This window comes from Pelodiscus sinensis, chromosome 26, assembly GCF_052426305.1.
Source record: "Pelodiscus sinensis isolate ZL-2025 chromosome 26, ASM5242630v1, whole genome shotgun sequence".
Lineage (NCBI taxonomy): Eukaryota > Metazoa > Chordata > Testudines > Trionychidae > Pelodiscus > Pelodiscus sinensis.
Genome location: NC_143077.1, coordinates 11,946,492 through 11,958,562, shown reverse-complemented (window position 1 = coordinate 11,958,562; position 12,071 = coordinate 11,946,492).

The following is a 12,071-nucleotide window of genomic DNA, read 5'->3' as shown; positions in this document are numbered from 1 at the left end:
ATGTGTGAATGGGGATGAGGGAGTTCTTTTGAAAGAAGAGGAAAAAGGAAAAAGCCCAGGTGCCCTGGTGGCCATTCCATCCATAGTAATCACAGCTTAAATGCGAGATAGCATCCATTCAGTGTGGATATATCTTTCGGAAAAGCAGATCGCTTTTTCGATGAGCTTTTGTGTGTGGACGCTCTTTTTCGGAAGAAGTTTTTTCTGAAGATCTCTTCTGAAGAAAGCTTCTTCCGAAAGAAGCCTGAAGTCTACACATAGCCTAGGCCAGCAAGTAGAACAGAAGGTGTATTCATTGGCAGGGGACACAGCAAAGCACAGACTTGTTGTTACAGGAACCAGACGCATTCAGTACAATCCATCTTGGGGAATCCTGCTCAGCATCCCCCCCGCCCCAAGCCGGGCCAGCTAGACTCCCTTCTCCCCAAGCCAGCTGAAAAAAACTAAGCTCACACACCCAGCAACTGGTTCCAGCCCTCTAGGCAGCTCTGCCTCCTCCTTTGTTCAGATTCCGGGCCCCAAGGTGTTATCTGACTGTCACTGGTTGCATCCTCCCCCTAGGGTCAGGTGACAAGCCGGCCTGGGCCATTCCCCATGTGCCTTCCCTCAGGAATTCTCCCCCAAAGATCCCATCCCCCGCTGGGCACCCCCCTCCCCACACACACACAGAGTCACTACAGAGCAGCACAGGACAGCGAGAATCACATACAGCATCACAAAGCAAATAGCAAACACAATCCCCACTATGCCACACTGGACAGAGAAGGGGTGAGTGCATTTTGGAGTCTCTGGGGGTACATCTACACTGCATCCCTAGTTCGAACTAGGGATGCAAATGGAGACGACCGAAGTAGTTAATGAAGCGGGGATTTAAATATCATGATTTAACATGATATCGCCAGCGCGCTAGTTCGAATCACAGCTGATTCGAACCAGGAAGTGCGCATTCGTTCGGACTAAAGCCCTTAGTCCGAACTAATGTTACTCCTCATTTTTTGAACTAATGTTACTCCTCATGTGGGAGGGGTTGTGACATCGGAGTGGCACTCATTAGCGTCCCTACAGATGTTTTTTTAACAAACTATTTGTCTGGGCCACATGGCTTTGATTGTGGCCGCGTGCGTGACGCAGCGCTGGGAAGCAAGTGACAAGGAAAGCCGGCACGGAAGGGCGGCGTTCGCTAGAAATCACTCTTCACGCGGTCGGGAGGAAACTATCTCTTTTGCTGGGGACGTTCTGAGTCCGAGCCACACTCACCCAATGCCACCCTATGCAGCAAGAGCTGCCTTGCCTCCCAGCTGGGCCATGCGACGCGGATTGTGTACTCCTCCCGCTCTCCAGCTCTGGGCCTAGAGTTTAACCTTTCATCCTTGACCCGCCTCCCTCCCTCCCCCCGATGATTTCTAGGCTTTCTCATGGGTTCCATGGACTCTGGGCTGTGGTAGCAGACTGGACCCACACATCTTCTCCACACTACCGGTGACCATGTAGGTCAACAGCTTTTCAGCGACCAGGTAGTGACAGCATTTGTGTCTAGGAAGGTGCGGGTGCTGTGTGGGTGATGGGATTGGCAGTTGTCACAGTATGTCTCATGATGGTTGTTTATTGAATAGCACAATAAACTCGCTCTCTGGCTCCTTTTAATGCAGCAGGTAAAAGTGCCCTGAGGCTAATCCATCTTATGCACATTTTCTCCCTTTCAAATTGAACTGCCAGTTCTAGATGTGGGAGAAAAGAACTAGAGCTGAACAAGCCACTAGGAAGCTGGTCTCTGATGTGCCTTTTCTTCGTGCAGGTATTACTCGAAGTTCTCTCTGTGTTTATGGGATGCCAAGCCTCATAGGACCAAGCTACCAGGGCCTCTCTGTCTGCCCTTTCCCAGGGCCTGCTATTGCTATGGGGACCTTCTCAGCCTTAGCACCAGATACATCTGTTCACGTACAATGTTCCTCCCCCTGACGTTCAGAAGAATATTCTCTCCAATGACGCGTTGTACTTCTTCATGCAATGCACAGTCAACCTGTGGAACTCCTTGCCAGAGGATGGTGTGAAGACCAGGACTTTAACAGGGTTCAAAAAAGAGCTAGATAAGTTCATGGTGGATAGGCCCATCAATGGCTGTTAGCCAGGATGGGTAGGAATGGTGTCCCTAGCTTTTGTTTGTCAGAAGCTGGGAATGGGTGACAGGGGAGGGATCATTTGATGATCACCTGTTCTGTTCATTCCCTCTGGGGGCACCTAGCATTGGCCACGGTTGGAAGACAGGCTACTAGGCTAGATGGGTCTTTGGTCTGACCCAGTATGGCTGGTCTTATGTTCTTATCCCTCTTCCTTACTGTTTCAAATATCGACTTGAAGCCAGTGTTTCCATTACATCTAACAAAAAATCAAAACCGACCATCCCCAGGCAGTTTGATTGCTACTGAATTATGGGCCCTTAGAAATGAAAACCTAAGCTGCTTTCTCAGGCGCTGAGAGCTGAGAGGGCACGACTCGACAAAATAAAAGGGTATCAGTTTCACTAATTGGTATGAATAGCTCTTTTGACCCTAATTAGCTTTTTGTAATTTCCCAATTTGCATATCAGAAAAGAAACAAATTTGCATATTTGTAAATGAGGAGTGTTTACATCTCGCTGGGTTTTAAGCAGCGTGCCAGAGAGCAGCAGTGTGATATGGGTAGATGGCGTTCCCTGGCAAACTGGCAGAGTGCCATCAAGCCAGAGACTACCCTTTCCCAGGCAGGCTGATCCTAGTGCCTGCAGCCATCGAGGGCTGTTTAACTGCAAGCATCAGCCGGGAAACGTTAATGGGTTAATTACTGCTCAGATTTAATCACGATAAATCTTAATGTTACTATTTTGATAAAATACTATCCAGGCTGTTTTTCCTGGTGCGTTCCTTCTGTTCCGCTTCTCAGAGTGAATCTGTAGACATGAGATGCAATTCAGAATGTCTAGATCACCAGGTCATTGGATTTGCCATGAGAGCGGCAGTATAAAGTATATAACCATGTGGTAGATACACACACCAGCCACACTGGGCACAGGGCTTTGTGTTGTTTCATAGCTCACAAGAGGTTCTGCTGTGTTGGTGGCCTGTGGGATACCTGTTCCCCTTTGCTAGATCTGTAATTTGGAGATTGAAATCTAAAGTCCAAAAACCACTAGGGGAACTGTACTGAGCAAAACGCTCTGGAGAACGTGCCCAGGATGGTGTAAGATCCTGTGCAGAAAAGGTGGGCCTTCTGTCTGTAACTTACTTACATTTATTCAACACTTTTCATCCAGCAGATTCAAAGTTCATTTTACAATCTGTGCACGGAGATCACGTCGCCATCCACCACTGAAATGCATCCACCTCCTCGCTGAAACGCAGCAGCTGATTAACAGTGCACAGCACCACTGCAAATTAGTTTAGGTCAGGAAAAGCAAAATGCCTGATCCAAGGATAAGTTCTAGTCTTGCAAAAAAGGCCTATATGGTCTCATCAGCACAAGAGGGATAGGATCTTCCTTATCTCTCAGGGGTACCATAACTGCTTGCCAGGTGCTCAGACACTATGTCGATGAGAGGCATAAAAAAAATTTGAGTCATCCAAATGACAGCCATTCCAGCCATGCAGCTCCTCTTGGCCCGACATGGAGGCACTAGCTCAGGAAGGAAGATGTCATCTCTTGATTCACCAGCCCTGCTTTCTACAGTCTCTCTGTTTCCCCTTGCATGGTGTTAACACCTGTGTTACCAAACATGCTGCATGCCTGCTTGATAAATGCTGAGCCTCCTACATCTGCACAGCCCTTGCAAAATCAACACTTTAAAATACACTAGATAAGTATTTATACGTTAAATATAGCGTTTTGCGTCGTTACTACTCGGGTAGTAAGTACGAGAAAGAAAGGGCAACAGAGTCTGGCTAGTACAGATTGCGTGAGTCATGAATATTCATCATTCAAATGAGAGCTGGAGTTTGCATAACAGCTCCGCCCACCCAACTGAAATAAATGTTGCAGACTTGGCCAATAAAGTGCCAAGCGAAATGGGTAGATGCTGCAGACTATATTGTGCCAAGCTTTTGATTTACACTCTGTGAATTTTTACAGGCAGGAGGAGAGCTCCCAACCCGCCAAAAATAGCTCTCAGTTGCACAGGAACTCCAAAGAGAGGGTCAAAAATGTTCTGCAGCACATCTCAAAATAGGAGGGCAGCTCCCACACGCCCGCTCCATGGACACCTATAAAACCGACAGACCTGGGTCCTCAGCAGAAGGGATTGAACCTGCGACCTTAGAGGCTAAAGCCATGTGCCTCTACACGCAGCATGAGCTAAAAGCCAATGACTTCTCAGCTAAGGCTGCAGAGCAGACTTCCTTCTCCCTTGTCAGGGGTCTCAGTGTCTCTGGGTTACACACCCATGGAACCAGGAACTCAGGGGCTGGCCACTGGCAGCAATGCTCAGGAGTTCTCCAAGCCCAGTGCTTTTATTCCGCTGTGATCTCTTAGTTCGTTGTGCCTCCCGCTTTGATTCTTTTGTATGAAGACACCTACAAATGCTCCATTGTTGGTTCTATTGGATTTAATTACAAGTGTGTTAGCCGCTTCGCTCCATGTAATTACTAACTTGAATGGGGAAAGCAGAGATCAGAGAGTGTCAGTTCTCTTCACACAAATGCAATTAGGTTTGTGGGCGCCTTTCCAGCTGCCGCTTATGTGATGTAAAGTTTTGTGTACATAGGGGGATATTTATGTTTTCTTGGCTTCCCTTCCCAATTTATTAATTTCAAACGTATTTTTATAAGGTATCGGTGATTATGTTCCAACACAACGTAGGTTAATTAGGCAGCCAGAACAATCCCTCGTCCAGGTGCAAGCAAATCTGCCTTTGAAAAGCAAACAAAAGGGATTTTTAGGATTACTCCAGCATGCACTGGCTGGGACAGTCCTTGAGATGGTCTAGCAAGTGTCCGTAATGGCGCAGCATTTTCCAGTTAGTGCCGTGTATCTTTCACCAAAAGTAGTTTATTTAACATTTGGTGGAAGAAAAAAGCTGTGCGGGTGTTTACGTTCCTATGGGAGAGCTGTGCGAATATGAGGATACTATCTCATCCCACTTGGAGCTGAGGCTGCTCTTACTTACACCATGTTTACACCATTTAAACACCACTGATGTCGGTAGCATTTCTCCGGCTTCTCATCGGTGTTGGTGAGAGCAAAACCAGGCCCATAGCTTGTATCTTATCTACCAATGAAGTGTTGCTGACACATTCAAATGAGCAAACTCTGTATAATAAACTACAGTAATTTGTTAATATATTATGAGCTGTTGTCCATTTAATAAGCTACAAGGGCTGCCTCTGTGTTCCGTGTTAACAGTCTTCATTTCATATTTTCTACTTGAGTCATTCTCTAAACCTGAAATTCTCAACAGTATCAAGAAGAAGATTTCATGCAAGGCAGCAGTTTCTGAGATTTGTGTGACAAGCCTGGGTAAAATTCAAATGACGCCGTCTGTGATTTAATCCATTTGGAGCTATTGCACTAAATCAGGATGGCTGTTGCTGACACACCAGCCCACAGAAACCTGGAAGTGGATGATATAAGCTTATCTGCATATCTACAAGTGAAAACTCAGGCCGCCTTTAATTGAAGGGAGAACTGTTTGCTTCTTTTCTGAAAACATTTGTGGAATGGGCAGGGTCTGATTCCCAGAGCATTTTGGGAAAATCCCAGTGCATTTCCCTGGAAACAAATTGTCCTCGTGGTCATATCCAGAACTGCTTACTTATAGGAAAAGTCTCCATTTACCCTGGATAGTCCCGTTCATAACTCTATACATCTGCAAGAAAGAAACAGGAATAGTCGCAAAGGGTACACCTAGACTACATGGCTCCATTGACGGAGCCATGTAAAATAGTTTACTCGGCATAGTCAAAGAAGCAGGGATTTAAATAATCCCCACTTCATTAAAATAAAAATGGCCACCGTGCTGTGCCAATGATTAGCTGATCTGGCACAGCACGGCGGTCTAGACACGGCGCAGTTGACAAGGGAAGCCTTTGTCGACCGCTCTGGTAAACCTTCACGAGGCATACTGGAGCAGTCGATAAAGGCTTCCCTTGTCGACCACACCGCATCTAGACTGCTGCGCTATGCTGGATCAGCTGATCATCAGCACAGCGCGGCAACCATTTTTATTTTAATGAAGCAGGGATTATTTCAAACCCCGCTTCTTTGACTATGCCGAGTAAACTATTTTACATGGCTCCGTTGTCAGGGCCATGTAGTCTAGACATACCCAAACTGTCTACCAAAAAAAAATGCACAGGGGCACAGATTTGTCGCTGGCCTTAACCCACCAAGCAGCAGTTCTGCTGGTGAATGAAGCTCCCTTTCAGCTTGGAACCGGCATTCTTTTCTCAATTTGCTAAAACTACTAAAGCCTGGTCTACACCTAAAACTTAGCTCAATCTAGCTCCATTGCTCAGTGCTGGGGCAAAAAATGTGCCTTGTGAGAAATCGTGAGCTGACTGAACTCCCACTGGAGACATGACTAAGTCGACAATCTCACTGGCACCTCTGAGAAGTGAATAACCTGTATCCATGGGGGAAAAAAACCTTCCACTTCTGCATCTACCTATAGCACTCCCATAGCTGTACTGTTGTGGCTACTCTAGCATAGAGATATCCTGAGAAACAGTTAGGGGCAAATTGAGGTCCTTCTCCTTCTCCGCAAGATAGGTGGTTAGCAATGTTCAAATACCCAAGACCAAATCAGCCAGCCAGGGAGTAGCTTCGGAATAAGAGTGACATGCTCCAAAGAATCAAAGGATATGCTGATTTTCAGTGTGGTCCATAGTTTGCTATTGTGGTCCACCACCACATAATGCATTGTCTCTCCTCTCCCAGAGGTATAAAACATGACAGCACCTGTCATGCGATGTTGTAACATGGTTCATTGTGGAACATTGTTGACATCTGGGAGCCCTTCAGTGGGGGTAGGGGGAGTCAGCCATCCGGTGTGTGTTTGGGACATTGAACAGATGTTGATTTTAATGTCCCAGTTACAATATTCATTATGGTTTGAGTGGAATTGAGGTTGCACGTCAGGGTGAGAAGATGGTGAGGGAGATTTTAGTCATCTGTGGAAACACTTATTTAGAGGGCTTGGGTAGCACACACTGATGTGTTAACCTCTCACCTCAGTGTGGAGAGGTTCTAATATGCCCTTAGCTTGTTCAGTTGGGGAAGTTTGGGGGGATCTCCGCCATTTCCCATTAGAACAAGTGTACATGTCATAAATCCACTGTAAGGTCAGCAGACTTTAGAACTGCAAACCAAGGAGTGACCTAGGAAACAAAAATCAGATCAAGCCAGGATTGTTGAGGGTTTTTTTAAATGATGAAATGGAAGTTAGAATTTTCCACTTCTGGTTTCCGTGCTCAAAAAAGATTTTTCTAATACGCTGAGGAAACGAATGGATATAAAGATTATGGACTATCACTCCTGAGGACTTGCACAATAATAAATTATCAACCTTTTTTTGTTATATGGATGCCTTTTAATGCACTGATGGAGAAAAGATATAGACACAGGCAGGTCAGCGAGGCACATATTACTCTCGAAAAGATACAATCTCAAATATGTTTCATTTTATTTTCCTTGTACTGCATTAAGGGCTCTTTCATTTTTGTCTTGACTCAGAGGCTGAAAAAGGAATATGGAGTAAGCTATCTTCATAGAAAGCGATTGCCCTCCTTTCTGAGGGTAGTAGATGGTCCGTGATATTAATCACAAGTTGGCCCCTGGTTTGATAGCCTCAGCAAACCATCCCAACATAGACTGGGGCATAGAAAGTGTGCTTCTCTCTTGGTTCGGAGACATGCTGGGGAAGGGACGGCATAGGGAGCTTTCATTGTTTCAGCCTGGACTATCCTTTGCCCTGTGGATATTTGCACATCTAGAGCCAGCAGGCTGGCACCTTTCAGCATCTGCTGGATTACATAAGAACAGCCATCCTGGGTCAGACCAAAGGTCCATCTAACCCAGTAGCCTGTCTTCCAACAGTGGCCAATGCCAGGTGCCCTAGAAGGAATGAACAGAACAGATCATTATCATGTGATCCCTCTCCTCTCTCCATTCCCAGCTTCTGACAAACAGAGGTTTGACAAACACCATTCCTGCCCATCCTGGCTAATAGCCTTTGATGGACCTATCCTACATGAATTTATCTAGCTCTTTTTGAACCCTGTTAAAGTCCTGGCCTTCACAACATCCTCTGGCAAGGAGTTCCACAGGTTGACTGTGCACTGCGTGAAGAAAAACTTCCTTTTATTTGTTTTAAACCTGCTACCTATTAATTCCATTTGGTTACCCCCTAATTCTTGTGTTATGGCAACAAGTAAATAGCTGTTTCTTATTAACTGTCTCCACATCAGGCACGATTTTATAGACCTCTATCATTTCCCCACTTAGGGTATGTCTACACTAGCCCCCTAGTTCGAACTAGGGAGGCTAATGTAGGCATTCGAAGTTGCAAATGAAGCCAGGGATTTAAATATCCCGGGCTTTATTTGCATCTTCCCATCCGGGCACCATTTTTAAATCCCCTTAGTCCAAACTAACTGCCCGTGGCTACACGCGGCAGTCAAACGTTAACTTGAACTAAGTCCTTAGTTTGAGTTAACTGTTACACCTCATTCCACGAGGCAAAGTCCCAGTCTTTTTAACCTCTCTTCATATGGCAGCCGTTCCAAACCACGAATAATTTTTGTTGCCCTTTTCTGGAAAACAAATAATAATGTAAAATTGTTTGAAAAGAAGCAAAGAGAAGACACTCCACTTGTCTTCTGCAGCATCTGCCAAGTGCTGCTTTCAGCCCCAGAGTTCAGCGCCCCCTTTGCTTTGGGTGAGTCTGGGATCACATTGCAGGGAGGCGGTGACTAGGAAACGGAGCTTTCTCTGCGGGCTGCGTTAGTTACTAGAAATGGATACCGGAATGTGACTTGAAGCATTTACCTGCCAAGCAGAATTGCACATAGGACGTTTTTGACTGGAAAAAATATGCTTTAATGTTTAGGTTCAGTCCTATTCGTGAGTGTCTTCCTACTGGCCGCGGCTCTGAAGTGCAGCTTTTGTGTTCCCCAGCTCATGCCAACATCTCAGCCTTTCCTACCTGCACAGCAAAGAGGGATGGAGACAGCTCTACTTATTACACTTATTTGTCTCTTGAAGTCAATTTTCATAATTTTATTTTTTGAGTGAATAGATAAACAATGAAGGATTCCATTGTGATAAATGGGGCACTTGGAGTAGCCATCATGCACAATTTAAAGGCAAAGCGGGGGGGTTTGAAATGTCTCTATTTCATAATGAGGACCTAGGTAGATCTGTCATCACAGCAATGGGTCTGCCAATGTGTCCAGGAAGGAGCAAACCAGAGGCTCCCGTTGATGGGTTCAGAGTTGGTGTACTCACAGTTACTGCAGTTAGATGCTCACGAAACAGGGCTCCGTGAGCTGGCAGTACCTCCAGCTAACCCTGTGAAGCACAGGGAAGTCCCACATGGCCCATGAGAGCTGGATGTAATAGTGTTTGTCAATGTGGGGTGGATGAGATGCTCCTGACGGGATGATGGTTCAGAGATGTTGCAGCATGTTGGGAGCACGATGGAGAATGAAACTGGGATTAAATTATTGGGACTGGAAGGGTTTTCAAAGCATCACCACGTTCCTTTTTCCTTCCATCCCTTTTAAGACCTGGTCCCAGGACCTTGCAAAGACTCGTTTCACACCTATGGTTTGCTGCAATCACCTGAAGTGCACAGAGAGGACTGTCAATTAAACCTCTAGCACAGGGGTGGCCGGCCTGTGGCTCTTCTGAAGTTAAGATGCTGCTCCTTACTCAGGCACTGACTCCAGGGCTGCAGCTACAGCTGCCAAATTTCCAGTGCTCAACTCCTGGCTCCACCGACTCCTACAAGCGTATTGCGCCGTTGCGCCTTCCCTCCCACACAGAACTTCCTGAGTGCCATGAAACAGCTGATCTCAGTGGGCAGGAGGCATGGGGAAGGAAGAGGAGGCACTGATCAGTGGGGCTGGTAGTGGGCAAAAGATGCTGGAGATGAGAGAGGAGGCACTTGATGAGGACTGCTCACAAATTACTGTAGCTCTTTGGCAATGGACATTGGTAAACTGTGGCTCCTTCTGAGGCTCAGGCTGGCCACATTTGCTCCAGTACATGATAAGCCTCCGTCCCTATCCAGTCTCACTTCGGACAGACCCAGAACAGCCCTGTGGAACCCTACAAGTCACTCTCCTTTGCTCCATGTTTTCAGTGTTTTAATGAGGCTCTGAGATACCTGCTTCTCGGTTAGCCAAAAGGGAATGGGCAAGCCAGGGAGAGCTCTGAGATGGAGAACATGCCAGCAGTGAGAAATCGTAGGCTCCTTCCTCTGGTAATTTCTTCCCCTGATGATTCAGAGATTCTCTCATGTAGCCCAATGAGACTGGCCGACATAGGGCCGGGGAGTAAAACACTAGCTCTCCCTTTGTTTAGATGGATGACCCGTAGAAACCTGCACACTCTTTTCTGCACCAAGCCCTGTTTCTGTTTGAAAGGTACATGCTATGCTGTACCATTGGACAGTCCCACACCATCACACTGCCACGTGCATCTCACCGCTGGAACACCACGCTCTGACTGACGACCTCTCTTGGAGCTGAGCTACAAAGACTGGACGACCAATGGAAAAAATAGCCTCCGAGGCCACAGGAACTAGAACGTAACATTTGCTTCCCACGTCTTTTGTATCACCTTCCCGCAGAGTAGATATCCAGTACTTGCAAAACTGGATTTCTGTGAACATTCAGGGGAAATGCACTTCACACCCATTTCTGAAATGTAGCTCCAGATGAAATTAACTTCACTTTGGGCAAGCATGGAGGTAATAGACATCCTCTTTCTCCCAGGTACTATGTCTAGAAAAGATCACTGAAGGTTTTGTGGCCGCCCGTGATGGTCATGACTAGCAGAAACAGTAGGTTATGATGACAAAGCTACTCTAGTGGTTCTTCATAGCATCATAGAATACTAGAACTGGAAGGGATCTTGAGAGGTCATCAAGTCCAGTCCCCTGCCCTCCTGGCAGGACGAAGCACCATCTAGATCATCTCTGATAGATGTCTGTCTAACCTGCTCTTAAATATCTTCAATGATGGAAATTACACTACCTCCCCATGCAATTTATTCTAGTGCTTAACCATCCTGATGGAAAGTTTTTCCTAATGTCCACCTTAACCCTCCTATTCTGCAATTGAAGCCCATTGCTTCTTGTCCTATCCTCAGAGGGTAAGAAGAATAATTTTTCTCTGGCCTCCTCATAACATCCTTTTAGGTACTTGAAAGCTGTTTTCATGTCCCCTCTCGGTCTTCTCTTTTCCAAGCTAAACAAACCCAGTTCTTTCAGTCTTCCCTCATAGGTCATGTTTTCTAGACCTTTAATCATTATTGTTGCTCTTCTCTGGGCTTTCTCCAATTTCTCCACATCTTTCCTGAAATCTGGTGCCCAGAACTGGACACAATACTTCTGCTGAGGCTTAATCAGCACAAAGGAGATCAGAAGAATGACTTCTTGTGTCTGGTTAACAACACTCCTGGTAATGCATCCCCAAATGATGTTTTCTTTTTTTGTTTTTGTTTTTTTGCAACAATGTCATGCTGTGAACTCATATTTAGCTTGTGGTCCACTATGACTCCTAGATCCCTTTCTGCAGGACTCCTTCCTAGAATATCAGTTCCCATTTTGCATGCGTGAAACTGGTTGTTCCTCCCTAAGTGGCATACTTTGCATTTGTCCATATTGAATGTCATCCTTTTTACCTCAGGCCATGGCAGTTTGTCCAGATAATCTTGAATTTTGAATCATTTTATGTTACATCGAGCTGGGAGAACCAGTGCAGACCAGCCAGGGGCATGTTAACCAGGATGTCCTCTAACTCGGCTCAGAACTGCACAGGTGGGAAACGAATAAAAATTCGAGTATAGTCAAGGCTGAAGAGTTGGTGATGTTCATCAGG